Source organism: Hoplias malabaricus, chromosome 5, assembly GCF_029633855.1.
Source record: "Hoplias malabaricus isolate fHopMal1 chromosome 5, fHopMal1.hap1, whole genome shotgun sequence".
In the NCBI taxonomy this organism is placed as follows: domain Eukaryota; kingdom Metazoa; phylum Chordata; class Actinopteri; order Characiformes; family Erythrinidae; genus Hoplias; species Hoplias malabaricus.
In genome coordinates this window covers 1,200,962-1,227,435 of record NC_089804.1, presented here as the reverse complement: position 1 = coordinate 1,227,435, position 26,474 = coordinate 1,200,962, and the positions used below count along the sequence as shown (strand labels likewise).

General features: G+C 38.2%; 1 long non-coding RNA gene and 1 pseudogene across 2 annotated transcripts; both read left to right on the top strand.

Annotated features, from left to right (window-relative positions):
• Window positions 1-8,491: 8,491 nt before the first annotated feature.
• The window catches only part of LOC136696364 (uncharacterized), a 35,828-nt pseudogene continuing 17,845 nt past the window's right edge, over window positions 8,492-26,474 (top strand).
• On the top strand, window positions 17,656-20,949 carry LOC136696844 (uncharacterized). Of its 2 annotated transcripts, XR_010802639.1 has the most exons (6): window positions 17,656-17,717; window positions 18,906-18,942; window positions 19,055-19,118; window positions 19,347-19,498; window positions 19,699-19,855; window positions 20,042-20,949. It is a non-coding gene; the product is annotated as an uncharacterized lncRNA (long non-coding RNA). The 2 variants fall into 2 exon arrangements; XR_010802640.1 differs by lacking the exon at window positions 18,906-18,942 and having other exon boundaries at window positions 17,666-17,717.

Sequence of the window (26,474 nt, the reverse complement as noted above, 5' to 3'; positions counted from 1 at the left end):
AAAATTTAAAAACACACAGAGGACAGACATGGTCCATCTAAGGCCTGTCACACTCCGTTTTGAAAACACAACCATCTTTATGTCAAGCAGTACACATCTGAGGACTGAGAGGTGAGTTCAGTGAGAGAGACGGACTGGAACACACACTTCCTGTAAGAGAGGAAACGATGGGTCATTTTGAGCAGCAGACTTGACTACTGTGTTTGTGAGGGCATTGCCCCTAACAATCTTTGAAGTGTCTTAAATGTGAGCCTCACACTTAATCACAGCAACAGCTTTGGGCAAAAGGATTGCTTTCAATAAAGCCACCAGTAAATTATGATCAATGTGTGATCACCTGTGAATGTAAGAAACGTCCTGTATTACCACAACATTTAAAAAATCATGAACACAGGACTAAGCCAAATATTTGCACTCTTACCCTCAGCCTGTTTACAGGCCTCTGTTAGAGCCACAGATTCAGCTGCTTGAGCTGAGGGTGAACCTGGCAACCTGCCAGAACACAAACACTCACGCAGGGACACAGCAGCCAAACCAACCTGGTTCTTTCCACAAGTGTCGTGTGATGCTAACCCATCAACAAACAAATTAAGATCAGCGTTGGGAACTGGAATATCCTTTAAAACAGGTCTCAAGGATCAGACCTGAGAGATGGCTGTCAGAAAATCATGAGGCTCTCCATCATCCTGTGTGTAAGGAGCAGGCTTTAGAACTGTGTAACACTGAGTAGTAACATTCAGCAGTTAAAGCAACAAGTGACCAGCAGGCAGCTGACAAATGACATGTTTCCTGTTCTAAAAAAATCATTAACACCTCATGTTGAACCACCAACAAATTATTATTATTATTATTTATTTTATTTTAAACAAAATTGTTCTTCAGCTTTAATTTTTTTTTCTCAACAATAAATACTTTTCCTTCTGGTTCAAATCATTAATCATTAAGCTGACTTTTACTTTGTTCTTACATTTGAGATTAATTGTTTTATGGTAATCATGCATCTTAATTCCCTTTATCCACATACCTCTTAATTTTAGAGTACGTCATTCAGCAAGGGCACTACTCCAGGGCCCAGGCCAATGAAACTGACACAAAATCCTTCCCTTAATTCCTTCCCCACATGGTGTCTCTGATTATTGAACTTGACTCTGATCCTGGCGTGCCCACTTGTACTGAGAAAAACGGAGCCCCTCTGGGTTATAAATTGTGGGTACAACTTCTTAACACATCTATAAGAAATATTTACCACAATCATAATTCTGCCTCAAAAGTAAAGTAGTTAATTAAAAGGTAAAAGAGCTGGCCTGGGAGAGAACAGAGGAAGGATTTTGCATATCTTACCACTGATACTCCTCTGTGAGTTAGAGTATTTTTTACAGCTCAGAATTTATTTTCCACACTAATGTCTCTGTTGTCCAGCTTCAGATTACCACAATAACACCATTGTTGCTGGGACATCAGAAGAGATTTCAGTGATCAGTGAAACAGGCAAAATGGCAGTGACTCTAAGAATAATTTTCTGCCTGCAGGACACTGACCTTCATCTGGAGAAACACAATAATTAAACCGAGAACTGCAGCTCTCCAGCTTAGTGCCCCCTACCCAAACACACAACATCACCTCATAACTGAATTGGATTGGTAGAGGTTTATTTCAGTCACTCTATTTCAGTGTGTGTTTATGTTCTGAATAGTGTTTGCTGGTGTGAACAATTTGACTGTTACTGAATGTGTTCGTTCTGCTTCAGATGTTCTCATACCTGTGTCTTGGGTGGGGGCAGCAGAAGCGGTTGAACCAGGAAGTGGCTGGGTTGTGTGGGGTCAAAAGAGTTGTTGGTTTCCCTCAGATATCTTGTAAATTTCCTGTGTGGTTGAGAAGGCAACTGCAGTGATGCGCTGGGCTGATTTAACCACACTGCTGAGTCTTGTGTTTAGCAGCAGTAGCTTTGCTGTACCAGACCATGATAGAACTTGACAGGATGCTCTTCACAGTGGTTCTGTAGAAGTTGCTGAGACGTTGTTGTGGCATTTTGACTATCCTCAGCTTTCAGAGAAAGTGAAAATCATTGTTGGGCCTTTTTGTGCGTTAAAGACTATTTAACTGACAATGAATTTAAATCCATCTTCCCTCTAACCTTCATCACAACAATGGATATCAATATGAATTTCTCTAATGTATTCAAATCCAAGTGACATTTAACCTATTTAATTGCACATTATAACAATTTATATTTTTTAATGAGTTTATAGATGCCTCATTTGGAATCGATTTTGTATCTGTACATCACACTGCACCTGACCATAACAGCTAGCAAATGGACAGTTAATGTGTGGGAAAATGCAACTAATTACGATATTACAGCATTACTACTGTATTATGAAAATCGTATTTACATTCTAAAAATGAATATGAAATCTAAATAACCATCAGAATATTAAGTTAACTCCAACATTATCTTCTGAATTAATGTTTCCAGTTGCTGTTTGTAGATGACATATTATGTGATTAATCAGCAGTGCAATCTGTAAATATGTGGGAAAGATGACTTCTGTAACTGAAGGTAGAGTGTGATGAACAGTCACAGACTGAAATTACAGTGTAGTAAAATGGATTCGTATGGAGCAGTCTATAAAGTTTTCATTAAACCACTTATATCTACACAATGATACTTACTTCAGTTTCTTTAGTTTACATTGTGGATTCTCCAGTGCAGCAGAGAGCAGCTCCACTGCTTAATCCTGCAGATATTTATTCAGATCAAGTTTTCTCAGACAGTTAGAGCTGAGGCCAGAGCTGCACATCATTTATTGCTGAAAATACAGTATTGCAGGTTGGAAAATAAATGATTCAATGATATACAGAGAGAAAGACACACACATACACACACACACAGAAATTATAACAAACAAAAAACATTCACAAAAAATTGCAAATTAATACTTCTTTACTTGCAAATTAATATCTGTTAGTCCCATTGTTTCCATGTACTTACGGTGTAAGAAGCAGAGAACTGTGAGGAGCTACATAATCCAGCCTGCTCCCCATTGTTTCCCTTATTAATGGTGTAAGAAGGAGAGAACAACATTTACTTTGTGGTTTCTTTGAATATTATTATTGAATAAAAACTTTTATAAATCTTTGCATGTCTTATTACTGTTTTATGAATACATATATATTTGTCTTTGGGTGAGAAGTCTTCCACAGCTGTAAATACACTTTACAATGTGAGAAGATGCATTACGTGTCAGGGACGTACTTGTAAAAACATGTATTTTCGATGCACTGAATTGTAAGGGAGTTATGGGAAGGTACACTGTAAGTACCCATTAAATACACTTTAAAACATGGGAACATACATTGTAAATCGTGTGGAGATACGCAGTAAGTGCCGGGTTAAGTACACGTTAAGATGTATTATAAAGCGTTACCCATGTTTGTTGTGTATGTGTGTGCAAATGTGTTAAATTTTACTTGCATGTGTGCTTCTGGGTTTTTCTGTTTTAATAATATAGGTATGATATGTTATGAGTGATGAGTGTGAGTTCATGTTTGAATATTTTCTCCTGTTCTCTGCTTTACAGATTATAAACTCTAACACAGAGGATTACAGCTTATTAATTAATCTAAATTCTTCAGCTTGCAGATGATATATGCTTGTCTAAGAAGAATTCATATTAGAAAAACAGGACCAATACTGAAAATGTCTTTTAAATGACATTTTGTTCATGAACCTTCAGCACCTCCACATGGCAGAAATTGGAGATGGATACTTACAGGTGCTGGTCATAAAACTAGAATATTGTGAAAAAGTTGATTTATTTCAGTAATTCCATTCAAAAAGTGAAACTTGTATATTATACTCATTCATTACACACAGACTGATATATTTCAATTGTTTATTTCTTTTAATTTGATTATTATAACTGACAACTAATGAAGACCGATACAAAAAATGGATTTTTAGAAACGCTGGCCAACTGAAAAGTATTAACATGAAAAGGATGAGCATGTACCACACTTAATATATAGTAGGGGCTCCTTTTGCGTGAATTACTGCAGCAGTGCGGTGTGGCATGGAGTCAATCAGTCTGTGGCACTGCTCAGGTGTTATGAGAGCCCAGGTTGCTCTAATAGTGGTCTTCAGCTCCTCTGCATTGTTGGGTCTGTAGTATTGCATATTCCTCTTCACAGTACCCCATAGATTTTCACTGGACCTCAAGCAACGTGGATTCTGTGCCTCTCCTCTCTTCCTCCAGACTCTGGGACCTTGATTTCCAAAGGAAATGCAAAATTTACTTTCATCAGAGAACATAACTTTGGACCACTCAGCAGCTTCTGACGCTGTCTCTTGTTCAAGAGTGGCTTGACACAAGGAATGCGAAGCTGAAACTCATGTCTTGCATAGGTCTGTGTGGTGGTGGTTCTTGACTGACTCCAGCTGCAGTCCAGTCTTTGTGAATCTCCCCCACATTTTTGAATGGGTTTTGTTTCACAATCCTCTCCAGGGTGCGATTATCCCTATTGCTTGTGCACTGTTTTCCACCACATTTTTTCCTTCCCTTTGCCTCTCTAATAATGTGCTTGGACACAGAGCTCTGTGAACAGCCAACCTCTTTACAATGACCTTTTGTGTCTTGCTCTGCTTGTGTAAGGTGTCAGTGGTCATCTTTTGGACAACTGTCAAGTCAGCAGTTAATTGTGTAGAATTGTGTGTTGTGTAGCATGATTGTGTAGCCTACAGAACTAGACTGAGAGACCATTTAAAGGCCTTTGCAGGTGTTTTGAGTTAATTCACTGATTAGAGTGTGGCACCAGGTGTTTTCAATATTGAACCTTTTCACAATATTCAAATTTTCTGAGATAATGAATTTGGGGTTTCATTAGTTGTCAGTTATAATAATCAAATTAAAAGACATAAACACACTTGAAATATATCAGTCTGCGTGTAATGAATGAGTATAATATACAAGTTTCACTTTTTGAATGGAATTACTGAAATAAATAAACTTATACATTTTATGACCAGCATCTGTATATATTCTAGATTTTAGTTGTGTGCATTTGGCTTAGGAATGCTGTACTACCATTACCTATAGTCTGAATATTACATTATGTTAACATACAATCATGGCTTGTAATCAAGCCAATGGGGAACATTGTCAGAGCAGAAGGAAGCAAGCTTTCTTCCAGGTCAGTTTTGGAAGTGGCTTGATTCGTGTGTCCTTTACAATGGCAAATCTGCCTGATTCCAGCCTCCAGATCATCACCGATCCTGCACCAATTTCACAGAGAGTGTGAAACATTCTGGCTTGTAGGCTTCTCCAGGTCTCCATCTAACCATTACATGAGCAGGTGTTGGACAAAGCTGAAAATTGCACTCATCACAGAAGATGACCTTACTCCAGTCCTCTACAGTCCAATCTTTATGATTTTTTGAAAACTTCACTCTGGCTCTTCTTTGCTTCTCATTGATGAAGGGCTTTTTTCCAGCTTTACACCACTTCAGCCCTGCATCCAGAAGACTGTTTCGAACCGTTCTCTCTGTGCAGTTCACCCCAGCTGCTGCTTGCCCTTCTTTTTATAGACATCAGCTTACAGTTATTTAGTTACATTCAAATGAGGTGGCAGTCATTATGGTCAGTAGAGAGTGGTTTTTGACCTTTGCTGGTCTGTAGCTTTGTTGTCCCATCTGTTTGCTGCTTGACCCTGTTCTTATGAACTGCAGTTTTTTAAATTTTCAAGATGAAAGCAACCTGATGCTCACTGCATCCCTCTGCCAGTAAAGCTATGATCAAACCCTTTTTTCCTCATTAAGGACATTTCTTTTCCACTAGTTTGTCATTGTCTATAGTTGTATTCTGACTGAATTTAATTTTTAGGCAGTCCAAGCACTGCTTTTCCCATCCAGCTGGTTCTATAACAAGTGAATAGTGATGACAGCAGCCATGTTTTTTATACTGTTGCACAATAGAATAGGATTTTGTTCAGGTGATCACCTAATGAGCATCTCATAAAGTAGAATGAGGTGTGTCTGTGCAGGCATTCAACAAACACTTGAATGGAATGGATGCTGTACATGTGGAGATGCTAATTAAAGAAAAAGCTGGAGTGCTCTCTCTATATATTGCATCCTAACTAATCTTTCTTAAATGTAATCAGTTTGTTGTAATTTGAAAAATGCCTATACTGTTGTGTTACTCCAAACTGAGGGCAGTTGATCATACATTTATTGATACATTTATGAGATTTCATTATTTGTACCCAAATATGGTAATATTGTATTATCATAATTGCAAAGGAATGATTCAGTTATGTAACAATATTCTTAATTTGCTGTAAAAATAATAATTTCTTTGGTATTTTCAGCATGTGTTAAATTTTCTGTGATGTCATCATTTAAGGGCTATTCTGAAAAAACTTTTCACAATAAATAAATCTCTACACATTTCCATCCTCTGGATGAGTTTCCTCTTGAAATGCCTCAGCCAATGTATGCCCTGGACCACGATTCCACTGGGGAGGATGAGTAAATAATTTAATCAATTCATAAGCATTTTATTACATTGATATATCATTAAATTTTTTCATATTTCATGTTTATTAATCATAAAAAGGGAGGAATGTGATGGGAAAACGCAAAGTAACACTATAATTCCTAATAATGATGATAACCCAATATACTTTGTAATAACTATCATATATTAAGATTGATTAAAGTGTAGAATATATTGTGCTTAAACTTATGACCTTAAAGTGCTTATTACATGATGTACTCAGGACATGACCCAAGAGAGACCGTTGGGTTAAATTAGAGAAGTAAGATCTCTGGATAGTTTAGAGAAGTCTAATACATATATTGAAGGACATCCTGAGTGGAAAACTTGTCCTAACTCCCAGAGGGTATTCTGGCAGGACTCAGATCATAAAGCCACTCTGCAAAATTTGCATAATCTCTATCCACCACGCTATATGCACCTAGTGACTCAACAGAGGCCACAAGCTGACATATTCTGGCGATGTGGTAATGGAGAGTGTTTAAGGTCAACCCTTCATTCCAATTAGTCAGGTACATGTGCACTAGTCATGCTGTCAGAACCAACACTGATTTTCCCTAAATTCCAATTACCAATGGTGCAACTTCTTTCTTTCTAGCTTTGGATCTCATACTCTGCTTTGTAATTTTTTTGAGTGTCTCTGGGGATGGTGGATGAGGAAACAGTAGTGTTGTCTCAGTCTCTTCATCAGCTCCCTCTGCCTTGTTTAGCTTGCTCATCATACTTTGCCTGAGCCGGAACGGCTTGTGTCTGAATCTGTGGCTGTATTGTGTTGGTTGCTGCAGTTGTAATTGCTGAGCCATCTGTTGTGTTATACTGTGTCTGCATTTGTATACAGTATATATAGGACCTTTGTCACGTACACCAACTTTCACGTTTACCATTTGGTTATTATTACATTATGTCTCATTGCTCAAAACCCAGACACTCCCTAACTGGCATCTTATGCTATACATATTTCTGTTATCTTATTTTCCCTTGTCAGCATAATGTTTGCAGATGGATTGGAGGGGTTTAAGGACACACTCTGTGTTTAAGGAAGACAAATATGATTAGAGAGTTAGAATTTGAAATTTCTTTTTTGTTTAGACCTGACATAAAGTATATAACTGCAGTCACTGAAAATTCTAGCGATCAGGCAATAATAAGCCCTACAGGACCAATTCCAATAATATTTCAAGGATGGACATACATAAAACAACACAGTTTATTAAACATCACCAAATCATCTCATTAAGCATTAGCTGCCTATGCTCCCCTCCATCCTGACCACAAACCCTCCACACATGTGTGTGACCACAGGGTCACTCAGTCACCCATTCTCTCACTCAGGCCCAAAGGCTGTTCTACAACTCTGCAGACACTACAGGGCAATAAAGAGGTTCATCCATGAAGGCAGTATATAGAACTGTCAGAATATTCAGTTGCTCTCATTAATTTGGGGAAAATTGACAGATTTCTGTAAAGCTCTTCACAACTTACATGTAACTTCCTGTTTTCCTACAACACAGCCTTTTAGCTTACATAACGGTGTTGATCCTATTTATTCCTCAGGGAAATGAGAGCCACTAGAGATGAAAAATTCCTGCTTCACATCCTGTTTTTATATACTCTGACTTAAACTCCTGTTTGTGAGTTTATTTTCAATAGTGAATATTGTAAATGGACTTGTAGCAGTGTGGCTGTGTTAATTAAACTCGTATTAACCTGGGAGACTGGGAGAGATACAGTTGGACAAATCTCAATAAAAAAATATGAGCTTTAAATCCTCCATCAGGATCAGAGCTGTAAAAAAGGAAGCTGAAACTAAACATGAAACTTCCTCTTCTAGCTTTACATTTCTATTGTGTGTTTATGAAGCACTGCCCTTCCTCCCCAGGAAGCTAAACCTGTTCAGACCGGTCTGAATGAAAATAAGCCCCTCAGTTTAGTGGAAATAGGGGTGAGGAGTGGATTCAAGAGAGAGACACAGTGACTGTGTGAATCTGAGCTGGACTGAATAAAGAAGAGTGCAGTGAGCCTCTTTCTTAAGTCTAAATGAACTTTGGAGGCCAGTAAACGTTTGTACAGCATTGCTTCTCTGCAGGTGAGTGTTACAGATCTGAGCTCCAGTATGAGTTCCTCTGGAGACGAGCACACAGAGACAGACCAGAGGTGAGAGAACTGTGTAGAATGTAATTAATTGCAGTAATTTAAACTACCATCATTTTTTTGTGATTTGATATTCAATGCCATTTCAGTTTGAAAATGAACAGTCCACATCAACCTGGTTCTGTCCAGAATACAATAGTAGCTGAAACAGGAGGAAATATCTGTGCTCCTTGTTTCAGTGGAACCAACATTCACGGCTCAGTAAACCTTTACATGAACATAGGTGAGAGATGTTATTTAACTTCATTTGTGTGTGTAAATTAATTGATCTATTAATTGAACTGAGCTCCTAAAACTACACTAACAGAAATAGGTGACTGACCCACTGCTTTAATGTTAAAAATAAAATAGAAAATATTATGTTAACTGTATTACCTGATCAAATGTATATACTAATAAAAAACACCAACTGCAGTTCAGAATGTAGTCCAGACTTTCAGTTTAAAAAAAAACATATTATTTATTGTTCGTTCCTGTCTTGTGTTTTTCTCTGTTAAATGTGTTTTGCATTGAATTTTCAGAGTATTGCACTCTGCCATTTTGCACTGACAGCGCTTGACCGAGTTTGTGTACAGTGCTGAGTTTGTGGACAATGGCAAGTTTGTGGACAATGCTAAGTTTGTGTACAGTGCTGAGTTTGTGGACAATGGCAAGTTTGTGGACAATGCCAAGTTTGTGTACAGTGCTGAGTTTGTGAATAATGGCAAGTTTGTGGATAATGCCAAGTTTGTGTACAGTGCTGAGTTTGTGGACAATGGCAAGTTTGTGGACAGTGCTGAGTTTGTGGACAGTGCCGAGTTTGTAGACAGTGCAGAATTTGTGGACAGTGGTGAGTTTGTGGACAATGGCGAGTTTGTGGACAATGGCGAGTTTGTGGACAATGCTGAGTTTGTGGACAGTGCCAAGTTTGTGGACAGTGCCGAATTTGTGTACAGTGCTGAGTTTGTGGACAATGGCAAGTTTGTAGACAATGCTGAGTTTGTGGACAGTGCCGAGTTTGGGTACAGTGCTGAGTTTGTGGACAATGGCAAGTTTTGGACAATGCTGAGTTTGTGGACAGTGCCGAGTTTGTGGACAGTGCCGAGTTTGTGGACAGTGCAGAGTTTGTGGACAGTGGTGAGTTTGTGGACAATGGCGAGTTTGTGGACAATGCTGAGTTTGTGGACAGTGCCAAGTTTGTGGACAGTGCCGAGTTTGTGGACAGTGCCGAGTTTGTGGACAGTGCCAAGTTTGTGGACAGTGCCGAGTTTGTGTACAGTGCTGAGTTTGTGGACAATGGCAAGTTTGTGGACAATGCTGAGTTTGTGGACAGTGCCGAGTTTGTGGACAGTGCAGAGTTTATTGAAAGTTTAAAGGCAAGTTTTATGAAAAAACTCATAGTTTTAAGGCTCTTGCATCAATTAAGGTGTATATGATTCATATGAAGTTCCTGTCTGTATTCTTGAAAAAAAAATAATAGTCCTTTATTCTCCTTAACTAGAACAACAGGTATTTATATTCATACAGACTGTAAACTGATTGTTCCAGGTAGGCCTCTGGGGGAGGTTGTTCCCAGTTACACTGCACTTCAGACTGAATGCTCTCCTGGTGTCTCTGCACTCAATTCTGGTAAGATTTTTTATAGTCAACACTGGCCTTTATCTTAATTAATTCTTACTGCACCTTTTGGCCAAATTTAATTTAGCATTATCAACAGGAAACGTGAGATCAATACTAGACGCAAGACACTTTATTGCTTATACATTTTTCATAGCACCATAACAAGAAATAAGTCCTAGAATCCACTGGTCCATTATTTTACAGCAGTAACATGTGTTCAATGCCCATTAATGGAACTACGCTTTACAAAATCTTGCGTTAGGGTTACATTTGTAAAACATCTGTTTTACAAATATTGAGCAAATTCCTGTATCTTATCTTTATCTTAAGTCTTCCATAGGATTGAGATTTTTTCTCTTTTGTGCCAAAACATTAATATAATTGTTATCTGCTTCTTTATCAGAATCAGTTGCTGTGTATAAACAAGACTTAATAAAAAGCTATAAGAAAGTTCATGAAGGACTCCCACAGCATGGAACATCAGCTCTTCTGAATGAGATCTACACAGATCTGTACATCACAGAGGGAGGGGGTAGAGAGGTCAATACTGAACATGAGGTCAGACAGATTGAGACAGTGTCCAGGAGACCAGCAGTACAAGAGAAACCCATCAAATGCAGCCAGCTCTTTAAAGATAAAGACATCAGAACTGTGCTGACTAAAGGAATGGCTGGAATTGGAAAATCAATCTCTGTGCAGAAGTTAATTCTGGACTGGGCCGAAGGAAAAGAAAACCAGGACGTCCTCTTCATATTTCCACTTCCTTTCAGAGAGCTGAACCTGATGAAGGAGAAAAGGCTCAGTCTGATGGAGCTTCTTCATTAGTTTTTCCGCAGAATAAAAGAATTAAAATCAATAGACAGTGACTCTTCCAAAGTCCTGTTCATACTGGATGGTCTGGATGAGTGTCAACTTCCTCTGGACTTCCAGAAGAATGAGGGATTGTGGGATGTGACACAGTCAGCCTCAGTGGATGTGCTGCTGACAAACCTCATCAAGGGGAATCTGCTTCCCTCTGCTCTACTCTGGATCACCTCTCGACCAGCGGCAGCCAATCAGATCCCTCCTGAGTGTGTTGACCAGGTAACAGAGGTACAAGGGTTCAGTGACCCTCAGAAAGAGGAGTACTTCAGGAAGAGGATCAGTGACCAGAGTCTGGCCAATCAAATCATCTCCCACATCAAGTCACCCAGAAGCCTCTACATCATGTGCCATATCCCAGTCTTCTGCTGGATCTCAGCCACGGTTCTAGAGAGAGTCTTGGGTGGAGCAGAGGGTGGAGAAACCCCCAAGACTCTGACTCAAATGTTCACACACTTCCTGATCTTTCAGATTAAACATAAGGAACAAAAGTACCAGGGAAAACAGGAGGTTGATCTTCAGAAAACTAGAGAGAGTGTCCTGGCTCTGGGAAAACTGGCGTTCCAACAGCTGGAGAAAGGCAATCTGATCTTCTACGAGGACGACCTGAGAGAGTGTGGCATTGATGTCAGAGAAGTGTCAGTGTACTCAGGAGTTTGTACCCAGATCTTCAGACAGGAGCTTGGGCTACACCTTAGGAAGATGTTCAGCTTTGTCCACCTGAGTGTCCAGGAGTTTCTGGCTGCTTTATACGCATTGCTCTACTTCACCTCGAAAAACAGAAATGAGGTGAAACCTGGGCTCTTTAATATCTTCAGAAAGTCCCCCAGAACAGTTAGTTCTAGTTCCACTGATCTCTCTGTGATCTTCAGAGCCTCCACCATGTCAGAGTTCCTGAAGTCTGCAGTGGACAAGGCCTTACAGAGTGAGAATTGACACCTGGACCTTTTCCTCCGGTTCCTTCTGGGTCTCTCACTGGAGTCCAATCAGACTCTCTTACAAGGAATACTGACTCAGACAGGAATCAGATCTCACAGCACAGAGGAGACAGTGCAGTACATCAAGGAGAAGATCAGGGAGAACCCCTCTCCAGAGACGTCCATCAATCTGTTCTATTGTCTGAATGAATTGCACGATCGCTCTCTAGTGCAGGAAGTGCAGGAATACCTGAACAGAGGAGAATGGGTACAACTAAGAGGTCTCAATCTCTCTCCTGCTCAGTGGTCAGCTCTGGTGTTTTTGCTGCTGAACTCAGAAGGACATCTGGATGTGTTTGACCTGAGTAAATATGATCCATCAGAGGAATGTCTCCTGAAGCTGCTGCCAGTGGTTAAAGCATCCAGAAGAGCAGAGTGAGTATTTACAGTCCTAAATGTTTACTGCACTCTGTGTGTAAATGTTGGTTTTTGTGTTTTATTTTATTTTAATATTCTTGCTGAGATTGGATTTGACTATCTTGACAGTTCACATTCTTAAATGTAAGTGCCAATAATATGAACAAATCTGTCCCTGAGAAGACATTTATGTACATAGATTGATGTGTTTATTTGGTGCCATCCCACATTTATCTCTCTAATCCATGTGTAGTGCATGAGGTATGTTCTTAAATAACAGTTTCTACACCCAGTATGGTGTAATTTCTCTAACACAAATCTATTAATAATCAGCCCTCCCTTGTAGAGCTGTGTGTGTGTGAGTGAGTGTGTGATAGCAGTGTTCTGATATAACATAATTTCTATTCCAGGTTATATGGTAGTTATCTCACTGAGAAAAGCTGTGAAGCTCTGGCCATAGTTCTGAGCTCTAACTCCTCAAGTCTGAGAGAACTGGATCTGAGTAATAATAAAGTGCTGCAGGATTCAGGAGTGGAGCAGCTCTGTACTGGACTGAAGAGTCCTCACTGTAAACTGGAGAAACTGAGGTAAGATTATTAGTTAATCACTGTGTGAAAATTAGTGGTTTAATGAGTTATTTAATAGATGCCTTAGATTGAAAACATATACTATCAATGTAATTTCAGTCTGTACTTTTCAGTACAAACTCCATCTCACAGAGAAGATGAAACCTGTTCTGGACAGGGTTTACAGAAAAGTTTTTTGTTTTTGCACAGTAAAATTTTCCATTTTTGATGCACTGTAATCTGTGGTATCTGAGATCATGGGTGTTCAGCTTAGGCTTGTTGCCTTGTACTTTACACTCTAAAATTGCAGTATAGAGGGAGAAATTTGCTAACGCTTTCCATTTCTATTTCTTTGAGTAACATTGTATTTAAACATTTCAATAATGTTTTTATGCCTTATCATTTACAACCACTTCATTGTTTATGAATGACAGTTGGTGAGACAGTGTCATCTTTGTAACTCTCAGAATTACATTCTATTTCATTCTTTTTCAGGACAAAGTGTGTTCTGAAAAAACTTCCAAACTGACATGGTGGTGGTGTGTTAGTGTGTGTTGTGCTGGTGTTGTTTATTTTCAGTATTGTGATGAAGACACTGAAAAAGACTTCTACGCCGACACCATTCTTTTGTTGCAAAATAAATAATAATTATAACAATCAGGTTTATTAAAATGAAAAGAATAACATCTTAACAAGCCCCAATGGGCAGCTTGATGAGAAGTTAGCCAATGTCTTCTGACATGCTAACTCACAGGTTTAGCTTATATAGGTCGGTCAGTGTCAACATATGGTGAATACTACGTCTTTTGTTTACTTCATTTCCTGTCCTGGTAAAAAGAGATAACTTGTAAGGGCATCCTGTCTTGCTACGTCCATGAAAGCTTACCCAACATCCCATTCACACAGAGACAAAACCCCTATATAGACAAACATTTAAGAACAATGGGTCATTCCATGTACTGCACCCACTTAATAACATATGTATTTGTAGACATTAAATTCTACTTCATTTTAATATACTTCACTGGTATGAGTGGATCAGACACATCAGTGCTGTTTCTGTTTTTATAACCTGTGTCCACTCACTCTCAACTCTATTACACCCATCGACTTTGTTGGTCCACCTTATAGATGTGTTTTTGTGAATTGTTTTGTGTTTATGTGTGTGTATCGTCTGATGTATCATTTCTGTTACAGTTTGGGTGGCTGTAATCTCACAGAGAAAAGCTGTACAGCTCTGGCCTCAGCTCTCAAATTTAACTCCTCAAGTCTAATAGAACTGGATCTAAGTTACAATCAACAGTTTCAGGATTCAGGAGTGAAGCTGCTCTGTGACGCACTGGAGACTCCACTCTGTAAACTGCAGAAACTAGAGTAAGATCACATTATCACTCTGTTTATGTTTTAATGTTTATTTCTATGTTATGTTTGAGTACATGTTTGTAATTGTTATAGTGTGGGTGTTCAGTTGTGTGTGCTAATCTGTGAGTATTTTTCTTGTCTGTAGCCTTTCTGACTGCAGTATCACAGATGAAGGCTGTGCTGCGTTGGTTTCAGCAGTAAAATCAAACCCCTCTCACCTGAAAGAACTGAACTTGAACTGGTATAAACCAGGAGAGTTGGTAAGGAAGCTGCTCTCTGATCTACTCAAGGATCCGCTCTGTAAACTGGAGAAAATACAGTAAGTGACTGTCTCTTTATATGATGTGAGGATTTTGAGTTAATGTCCGATTATTTATTCCCTTTTTCACTTTTTTCCTATTTTACAGGTTGGAACTCTATAAATATGATCTGCTCTAACACAGTCCTGTCCCTCATCCTATACATTTTTATGCTAATAATGTGTGTGTGTTTGCATACTGTTTGATTCAATCTGACATCATGTGCATGTGTCAGGTCAGATGCGTGTGCTCTCATCATCTCCCTTGGCAACAATTCCTTCCAATCCAGTGTCTACAGTGTCCCCCGGATTTGTCTTCCAAATTGTGCCAGTTTACCAATGCCTAAATAACCTGTTGCTGCATGCCCACTCACATGTTTTGAGGAACTCTTTCTCAGTCATCTGAAGGTGATGCTTCCACCATCTCTGGACCCCCACCATTTTTTTTGCATACCACACACAGATCAACTGAGGATGACATTTCTAATGCACTTCACTCTGTCCTCACCCACCTGGACAATAGGAACACATATGCACATATGCTGTACTGCATTCAGCTCTGCTTTCAATACATATCCATTGGGATCACTGGGTCCAGTTTATATTTACACTGTCAATGTTCCATATCATTCCTGCTCTCCTTGTGTTGGTACTGAGAGTGTGGACAAGTGGGAAGAGCACTCGCTGTCATGGCAACGCTTGATCTCAACTTGTGTATCTATGAACAAGCTGAAGATTGACTTAAACTCAGGTTCAAAGTGCTTTAAGGTCTTAGTAAGTTTCTGTTGTACAGTTTCTGTCCAAACGATTTCTGCATTACAAAAAATATTCCAGTTCATAAACAACTCTGTCAGTGTCTTTGATCTGAGTCTAAAGTTTAGATTATGAGTTTATGAAGACAGTACTAACATCCCACCACATCTTTATTTTTGTGTTTTCAAATGGTGTAAAGCAATATACTCTATAGTGTAATGAAAACAGAAATAAAAATACAGAGTAAATTAAAATTGACAGATTGTTTTTCATTCACTTCAGACACATTACCTTCTCTGATCTGAACAGATTCAGTGATAACAGCAACACTGATGAATACTGACGAAGTCCACACAGAATTGAAGTATAGAGAAAGATAATACCAAAACTCCTTCCCTCAGCCCTACACTCTTAAATATACAGGTGCTAAAAAAGGTTCTTTGAGTGATGCCATAGAATAACCACTTTTGGTTCCATAATGAACCATTTTTATTGAATAAATGTGTGGGTAAAGAATATTTTAAAGTTTAGGGTTAGGGTTAATCCAACATTGTCTTAAGTTTTTTTACAAATTTAAACATGTTAGTAAAAATGGTTCTTTATGGATCACTCATAGCACATTTCCACCAACAAGGAACTGGAACAGTTCCAGTTTGTGAACTAAATTTAGAACCTTTTGGCGCATTTCCACCTTTTCATAAGCCAGAAAAGTTTGTTCCCAGCTGGAATAAAAGAAAAGTTGATTTTTCAGCATGAACCGTGATGTGGTCCATGGGCGTGTTGAGGTTCAGGTTATCACTCAGTGGAGCTGGACTGGGTTATTTACAAAGTTTCATATACACAAACAAACAAATAAATAAATAAATAAATAAATAAGAAGAAATGAAACAGGAACACGCTTGTTTTTGTGTTTTTCAGGGGCTGTGTTTGGAGTGACGCCATGCGCATTGGTCAGAGCCGTGGCTCTGCGTTGGTTACATTTCTCCACTGTTCACAAGCTCAGCAGGATGCCTCTGAACTATACAGTGTTATATCTCACTCTGATCTGACTCCATGGTAACCAAAGAATAAACAATGAGCCTGTCATGACTCTGACAGTTTATCTGTGGCTCTGGTGCTGTATTCATATACCAGAGTTCTTTTGTTGGAAAAGCACTGTCACAGAAACTTTTGTAGCATCTTTACTTTTAAAATTGTATATATACCCTTCACCACATCAGACACACTTGTCTCACTCCATATGGCTGTTATTTTCTCTCAAGGGAGTGTTTCGCATACAGGGTATCTGGGGAAATGACTGGATATCCAACCCAATTTTCTGAAAGTGGCTGGGAACATACAAAAGTAGGCATATTTGAGCATGAGGGCTGTGAAGTGCACAGGAAAGCTATTATAGACTACATCGGAGAGACTGCATATTGCATACTACTGATGAAGGAGTGTGAGTATTGGACTTGCAGCGGATTGTTGTTGCAGTAATTCAACAACATTCAACAATTCAAAAGTAATTCTTTCTTACTGAAAGATCACATGCAAAGGCTGGGGCAGCTTGATAATGAAAACGACTTGGATATTCCTGATTTAGCCAGTTTTATCCTTTTCCGAAAGTACATATAGACAAATATGAAAATGAAAAAAGGAAACTATCTCCTATATCTCTGGAAGATTATGTGCGGAATCTATACAGCTTTTAAGGCAAAAAGTGCTTGGTGTAATCTTTAGCTGTGTGAAAATATCAAAGTATTTTAGAATCCATGCCAGTTGTAACATAAATAGGTCAGTTTACACTTATACTGAGGTGTTTTTCTCCAGTATGGCGCACTCACAGAAATGATTAATGGCAGAGTTAATATTTTATGCATTTACATCTATTTGATTTTATTTAAAAACTCATATTTGTTATAGGTATACATTAAAATTAGTTATTATCTACATAAAAAATCAATTCTAAAATGTATTGAATGTAATTAGTTAATACATGCTAATATGGTTTAAATAATCAAAGCTCTGAAACAAAGAAGAACTGTTATTTAAAATGTATGTGATTGGTTTTCATAGAAGTTATGAGAAGTGAAATGGGGAAAATAGAAACGATGTCCTGCCAGTAGGTGGCGGTAAGTTGGCCGCCAAATATTGTAAAACTCGAAGATTAAGAAGAAGAATATTATGGGCTGCGCTCCCACCGGTGGAGGCCCACGTTTAAGTTGAATGCGGGTACAACGTTCGTCTATGTGATATGGTAAGCAGTCCTAGACATCCTGTGTTCTATTACCCTCAAATGTGCCCTAATCATGTAGTTTACATCACATCAATATCAATTCATTTATGTTGTTCGTGGTTATTTTAAGCAGTTGTATCTTGATCACGTTGCTGTTCCAGAGAATGCCAGCGCACGTTAGCATCACAGCTAGCAAGCTATCACTACCTATTACATGGCATCTTGGCTAATTTGGTAATACACAGGGCTCCCGCGGGTCCTTAAAAAGGCTTAAAATGTCTTAATTTAGGTCTTGAATTGTCTTACATTTACTGTAAATTTGCTGTAAGTATTACATTTTCAGACGGTGTGTTTAATGCCGGTCGAAAAACTCCCACCGTAAACACTGCGGTCACTCTCGCTATCAGACGCTAAAGAACAACCAGCTGTCTGAGGCTAAAAAAGTCACTTACACGTCTATAAATGGTACAATATGATGCTGACAGGCCTTAAACAGTTCACATTGTTCTACGATGTGAAGCTAGACTGCTTATGTTTTCACTTTTACCGCACACAGCACTGGATTAAAGGAAGACGCTTACTGTTAGATGGCGACTGCCATTATGGAACGCCAACGAGCTCAAAAGAGTTGATGAAAAAGGCTTTTGTTCTCCACTGCTTTTGATATCTAACATATTGTATATTTTATTACTGTTATATTTTTGTTTGTTTACTGAATTGTTTTAAATGCTTTAAAAATGGCCCATTTAATTTGTTTCTACATTAAAAAAAACATTTTTCAAATGGTAAATGTTTGTTCGTTTCCATTTTTTTATTCCACCTTGGATTTGGTCCCAAAACCCACATCTCATACATCAATAACTGTCATAAAATGACTAGTAGTTTTAAAGTTCCTCATTTTCTACCTATATTATATCATTTTCTAGCCATTAATTTCTATTCAATTTCTTTTTTAATTTCACTTTGAACTTTGGCATTATGTCACTATCATACATTACAGAAGCTACTTTTAAATGGCTGTATTTTTAAATAAATCCATAATTTCTGAAAACAAAGACCACCATGTTATTCAGGAAGGGCAGCCAAGTAGACACACTTGGTATCAGACATTTTTACTGTCAGTTTCTTTTTTTAATTTCACTTTGAAATGTGTTATGTCAATATCATATATTACAGTAGCTAATTTAAATGGCTATATTTTTAAAAAAGTCCACAAATCCTGGAAAAAACACCACCATCTCATTAGGTGAGTGACTGCTTTTTAGAGTGTTATATTTAAATACTGGCTTGGATTACAGAATTAAATGTTAGAAGCTGCTTTTTTCACTGATATACGCCCCCCCCCCCTTCTTCTTCAGGTACCTAGTATTTTTCTCTATCTCCTGTCCTGTTCTCTCACCTTCATGTGGCAACATAGATTTAGTAAGTATAAGTTAAAAGATATACACATCAACATGTAGTTCATATTAATTTACAGTCCATGTGATAGAAATGTTTACAGTATCAAGCTGAACTGTTTTGAGTAAGCATGTTAAAAGTATGAATGATTTGATTTTCCAATAAAGCAAACTCTGATGTGTAGTAACGTCATCTATGAATGATTTTTACGGACTGTTAAAATCTGTATCCTGTCTGTGTTCTCTTTTACAGATCGACTTGGAGTTTATGCGACTGACAACTGTACCTCTGACCTCCAAATTCCTTGGAGAACTGAACCGTCAGACAGACACCCTGATCAAGGGTTTTAATGCCAAAGGTGGAGCTGCAGGAAGATTACCACTATAATGGCCCAGATGGATAATGTATATTTTTGTTTGTTTGTTTTTTCTTTTATAATCTGATAAACATATGGTTTGTTTGACTCAGCTATATGGGAAGACTCATATGTTAAATGTTTCAAATGTTTTTGGGCTTAGATCTGTGTGAGCTTTACCTGAGTGGGGCAAATCTCATGTTAACAAGAACACAAAATGCATCCTTATGATTATTTCTTTTGTTCCAGGCTTTTAGGAGGTGGTCAAAGGTCATTCCATCCATCCATTATCTGTAACCGCTTATCCAATTTAGGGTCGCGGGGGGTCCAGAGCCTACCTGGAATCATCGGGCGCAAGGCGGGAATACACCCTGGAGGGGACGCCAGTCCTTCACAGGGCTCAAAGGTCATTGTTGCCTTGAACTCACATCCATTTCATTGTCATGAACAATGATATGCAGTGCAAACATATGCAGTGCTTTTAAAGAAATATCTTCAAATTAACACTCTGTTGGCCTAAGGGTGAGCTGCTTAGTTTGGTGGTCAAAATTTGGGTGTCACAGCCCATCATTCTATTCTCTGTATATTCCAGGACATTGAATCCAGAGAGGCTGAGGCAGACATTGCAGAGAAGACCATGGGCATCTACACTGTCCGAGCAGAGGGTCATGGTCCTGATGGTCCTGGTGATGGACACTTTGCTGATGTTGTTGTTGTGCTGGAAGGCGTGGAAATTCTCCACAACCTGCAGACTGTCAGCCATGCATGCATGTGATGCTTTATGGGTTGATTTATGCACTCAATTTGAGCTATCCAAAAAGCCTGAAGCGTACATTCAAGGTGAACCAGAAACTCCTGATGGACCTGGACTCAAACAAGCTTTCACCAAAAGTACAGACACTGAAACTGAAATTGCTCCAGTGATACGGTGGGTAATAATGTACTTACACAGCCCCTACTTGAATCTTTTTTTCCCTCAGTCAGACAGGATTTTGTGTTTTAAATCATCTCAGAAATACCTTTTGGATAATTTTAACAGTGTGTGGTTATTTTTATTTATTTATTTTTTTGAAGCATTTAACAGGCGAGTGATCTGTGAGTGTGTCTGTGTAGGTGGGTTCATAGCAAAGTTCCTACCAAAGCCTGTTGTCACTCAAGTAATTTATTTATTTTTTTCTTGAAGGAAAAAATTGCCAAACTGGAACCTAGGGTTTTGTAGTGAATGTACACAAGCCAAACTTTCACTTAAATAAATAATTGACTGAAACATTATTAAGATATAAGTGCGATATCATGTCTTTATTTTTAATGTGAGGCTTTAATGTTAATAAAGCTGTAGGATCAACAAGGTGGTCTGATTTTTGTTATGCATCATTAAGATTGTACTGAATGGAAAGGAACTGCATAAATGTAATGCATTTTGATTAACTTGGTTTATTATATAACATAAATTAAATGTAATTCAAATAAATATATGCTATTTATTTTGTATAGGTAACCTGATTATTATGCAATTCAAGCAGTATGCTTTATGTATTTGAAATAAATACACTTGTTTTTATTAGAGTAATTATTCTTTATTAATACTGAATAAATAAACCTGATGAATATGCATCATGTAAGGTCTATTTGATGGGTTTGTGTTAAAATTACCTAAAAAAAGTAAATGGGAATTTGTCATGTAATACAATTACCTAAATCTTAAAAGTTGGGGTTAAATATTTCTGTGAGTGTGTTTTGAAGAATGTTTTCTGAAATATTTGCACATAATTATTACCTATATTAGATAGGAAATGTGTACAGCTGTTTTATCTACTTTATAGAAGGAAAACGGTCACAACTGCAGAACTAAAGCATTATGATAATACCATATGTCATGGATGTATAAAGGTCTTCAGTTGAACATACAAGAGATTAACCCTTTGGCTGAGTGGATACCAAGTGCAAACCAAAACTTAAATTTGGTTGGTTGCTAAATATTTGTAAGAACTGCCAGAAGACAGACGGGTTTTTCAGTTTTGTTCAGTTGCTCTTTAACTTGCTCATTGCAGGACTACAGCCTAATGAAAGAACTAACTATAACACTCTTAAAACAGATTCTGATTCAAAATGGTTTGCACATAGCGATGCCTCCAAAGCCATCTGTCTAAATTATAACAATATTCAGCAGATGCTGAAATGTTTAGCTGATTATGAGCCCCAGCACTTAACTATGCCGGATGAGGCCAGGGCATTACTGAATGGTAGTAACAAACTAATTAAAAATGCATGTCTTTGTAACCTGTCAAATTCCATACTTTTGCATGAGTTTAGTGTGGTTTCTAATAAAAACAAAAACTTATCCTCCATAGCCAGTCTGATATAAATTTTTATTAACTTTAGATGGCAGCAAAATTGTGTCTCAAAGTATTTAATGTTTACAAAGAGATACACAGCCAGTGATGAAAATAAAGAACTGAATTCAGCTCTGGATAAGTCATTGGAACCAGAATGTCAGCTGTCAGGTCAAGCAAAGGTGTATTGACTGTGGTGATCAATAGACTAGTGTCAGAGATAGATGTCATGCATAGCTGGATACTCAGGGAAATTTTAGGTTTTTGAACACATTGACTTCCATTTCCCTTCATAGCCTTCAAAAAATAACGTGGATTTAAAAACATTTTATGGTTTAATTTTGAGTTCATAAAACACAGGAAAAACTCAAAAGACACCAGTTTGTTTGAATAGTAAATATAATGGCTTTATTTATGTTGAACACAGGACATGGCTGGTTTCTATCACCTTTCTATCACACTGTAAAAGGTTCCAATCTATACAATCAACAATTTTAAACCAAACCACTCTGAATGACATGTCTGTTTTCTTTTATTTGTTTATTTTGCAGGTTACGTTTGCCGTGTTCAATCTTGCTGCATATGATATGAAACAATGTGACTGGCTGTAGACATGGGTGCTCTTAAATTTGTGTTTGGGTAACCCACATTGTGATTACTCCAAAATCAGAGTAAGCACTCCTGGAAACTATTCCATTTTCAGGCCTGCAGTGGAATTTTCTGGTAACAGAATTATTTTAAATTTTTTAAAAGAGCAAACTAGAGGATTTTTACCATATTCTGGAGTTTTTGTAACTGGTTTATAGTTTAAAAGACTTTATGTCATGCAGTATATATTTTTTTACTAAATCTCTGTAAATTCTGGTTCTTTTACATTCAGTATCTGCACTCTACTAAAACAAAACAGATTTCCCTCTGCATACACACACTCTATGTACTTGCATGTTGTAACACAGCTGAGCTCTTCTTCCTTGTTTCTGCCATTGTGTATTTCCTTTTCAGGAAGGTAAACCGGTCCAGACTAGTTTAATTTAAAGTGAAAGTTAAATGCCTCCATTTTGTAGAGAGTAGACTCAGAAGTGGATTCAGGAGGGAAACACATTAAGAGGGAAACACGGTAAGAGAGAGAAACTTAGCTGAAGTTTCTGAATGAAAGGAGTCTGTACTGAATATAAAAACAATTTAGAGGGTTTTTACTAAAGTCTTAATGAACAAAACTGATATTCTGAGTTGATGATGAGGAAAGGTGTTCTCTGGAAGGAATAGCCAGATGAAGCTGGACTGAATCTGACCATGTCTGTCATTTTTCTCTGCTTGTCTGTGCAGGACTCCCAACTGTAATAATTACCACACCTCCAGAATGAGTTCCTCTAAAAGACGCCGCAAAGAGACAGACCAGAGGTTAGAGTTCAATAAATTACATCTTTTTAACCGCTGTCATTTACTTTCTGATATTCATTACTTTACATTTCAGATTGAACGTGAACACTCCACATCAACTTGGTCCTGTCCAGATTAAAACAGATGTTAAAGGAGGAAACGCCTGTACTCCTAATGTCATTGGAAGCAACATTCAAAACTTTACTATGAATATAAACATGAACACAGGTGAGGAGTGTTGTCTATCAAATATAGTAAGTGTAAACTAATTAATGTGTTTGTTTGACTGAGCTTCTGAAGTGGCACTGTCAAATATAAGGTTAATGTACAGGTACATTTTATTCAGCAAATGTAATCAGTGACAGGTTGAATGTCCAGCAAAATATATCATTGTACCTTAAGTCCATTTATGTAAAACAGATAAAACTCTTCCACACAATCATCTAATGTCTCTACACCAGTTGATCTCACAGTAAGAATCACAAGTGGATTTACTGATTTCAGATTATCTAGTGTAAACACTGCTGTAAACTGTTCAGCTCCCAATCGATTATGTCCCTCCCACAGCATCTGATTTTACAGGGGTCTCTTTTTGACAGTGAAAATAAAAATTAAACAATAATTACCTTTTGTCGGAGCTGTAGCACGACAGTGTAGGAATGACATTGAAAATAACATTATATGTCCATTTCAAAATATGATAATGTCAGTGAAAATATATAATGTCAAAAGGACTTTGATGTTTTGTCTTAAATTAACAGAGGTATGCTAAACAAAATGAACACTACCCATTTGAATTCCATTTATATCCCCAAAAAATGCAGGAAAAATGGATTTGTAAATATTTCCTTTAATTAGCATTTAAAATTTGCATTTGAATAGATAATAATCCAGGTAATTAGGTCAATGCAATAACCCTGAGTTCACAAGGACACATATAAAAGCTCCATTAACTGTGAAAGGCATCATACATGTTACAAATGAAATAGTCACTAGTTTCAAGGACATAGTGTCAGTTCAATTTACTTCACTTGTGTCTGTATCATTCAAAGGAACTCATTGTATTTTGTTCTTCTTAACTTTAACACTATACAGAATGTAAACTGATTGTTCCAGGTTTGCCTCTAGAGGAAGTAGTTCCCAGTTCTATTGTACCTGAGGTCGGATGCTCTACTTGTGTCTCTTCTATCACAACAGGTAAGATGAGTTTATAGACATCACTGGCCTTTAACTACATATTTACTTCTTGCTGTGTCTTTCAGGCACATAATATTGGATTTAAACTAAACATTTTAAAGAGGAAACACTAATATCAAGTCTACAGTACATCTTTGTTAGGAAATACTCATACAAACTTTTTATGACTGTTGTCATATGAGTCCTGACTGCTAGTAAGATTTAGAATTCATTGATCCACAAAGGTTCACTCTAGTGACATGCATTCCACAAACCACAATCCATTAATCAAACCACACTAATACACAAACTTGTATATCCAGTGTTAGACTGACCTACTGCTAACATTGATAACACATTTTAAATATATTTATAAAATTAAGCAAATTACCTTAATTACCTTACTCATTCATGGCTTTGAGGCAACATTATATCTTACATTCAAACATTAAAAATGTTTATGTTATCTTCTTCTTAATCAGAATCAGTGGATCCATACAAACATGACCTTATTTGTAAATATATTAGAGTTCATGAAGGACTCCAACAGCATGGAATATCAGCTCTTCTGAATGAGATATACACAGATCTGTACATCACAGAGGGAGGGAGTGGAGAGATCAATACTGAACATGGGGTCAGAGAGATTGAGACAGTGTCCAGGAGACCAGCAGCACAGGAGAAACCCATCAAATGCAGCCAGCTCTGATTTGTTATAGTCAACACTGGCCTTTATCTTAATTAATTCTTACTGCACCTTTTGGCCAAATTTAATTTAGCATTATCAGCAGGAAACGTGAGATCAATACTAGACGCAAGACACTTTTTTGCTTATACATTTTTCATAGAGCCATAACAAGAAATAAGTCCTAGAATCCACTGGTCCATTGTTTTACTGCAGTAACATGTGTTCAATGCCCATTAATGGAACTACGCTTTACAAAATCTTGCGTTAGGGTTACATTTGTAAAACATCTGTGTCACGCCCTCGTCTCGTCACCTCTGTTTTCCCCGGTCATGTGCTCTTTTAGCACATGGCTATGTTTTGTTTATGTTCTTGTCTCCGCCCTTGTCCCGCCTTTGTTCCGCCTTCTCGTCTGTGTCATGTGTTAACCCGTCCTCCTCGTTATCTGTCCAGGTGCGTCTCGTCTATGTTGTGTATTTAAGTCCCCTTCCATCACTTCCTGTTGTCGTTCATTTTGTATTGTGTTATTACCCAGTCAAGTCGTTTCGTTGTCCTTTCTAGTCATGTCGTGTTGTTTCTTTGTTTTGTATTGTCTGTTCCCTAGTTTTGTCGTTTAGTGTATTACCTTTCTCAAGTAGTTTATAATCCCCGTCTTGTTGTTTCCTTTATAGCTTGTCTGTGTTTTGTTATATCTTTTGTTATATTAAAACTCTCCGAGTTCTAGCAAGTGCGTCCGCCTCTGTCAGTCCGCCCTGTGATCCGTGACAGAATGAACGATCATTATATGGACGCAGCGAACTCGGACTACTTTGTTAGGAGGGGTGCTATTCGCCGGACTCCATTTCGAACAAGCCCTAAAAATCCAGTGGAGGAGGCTTTAAGAACAGCCTCAGAATGGAGTCCACGGCTCCAGCTCATGCCCGGGGCGGTTCCTTGCCCCCCAACAGAGAACTCGATTCGAGAATCAATGGATTATTCCAGCGAGAAGCTAAAAGAAGTCCAGGCGAATATAATCCAGGCGCTAATTGAGTCAAGGACTTCTGTTGAGTCGACTCCTGAATCGATTGACTGCTCCTACAGGAGAAATCGAAGAAAGAAGAGTCGGCGAAAGCAACATGCTGGAGTTACCCCGTCGATGTTGGATTACCCCCTCAGGTCCGGGGAAATTTTTTTTGGGGGGGGGGCGGTGGGGGTTGAGGGTTGGGGCTGTTAGCCTCCATCCTCAGGACAAGAAAGAGGAGGCTAACAGGGGCACATCTCTGGGGGATCCATGGTCGATAACATCCCTCATGAGTGTGCCCGTCAAAACCCCTAAACCCTCTACAGCTCCAACGCGAGCCCGGCGAGCAGCACAAACCCCTGTCCTCGTGAACGCGGCGCCTCCAGCCGCTCCTGTCCTCGTGGACGCGGCGCCTCCAGCCGCTCCTGTCCTCGTGAACGCGGCGCCTCCA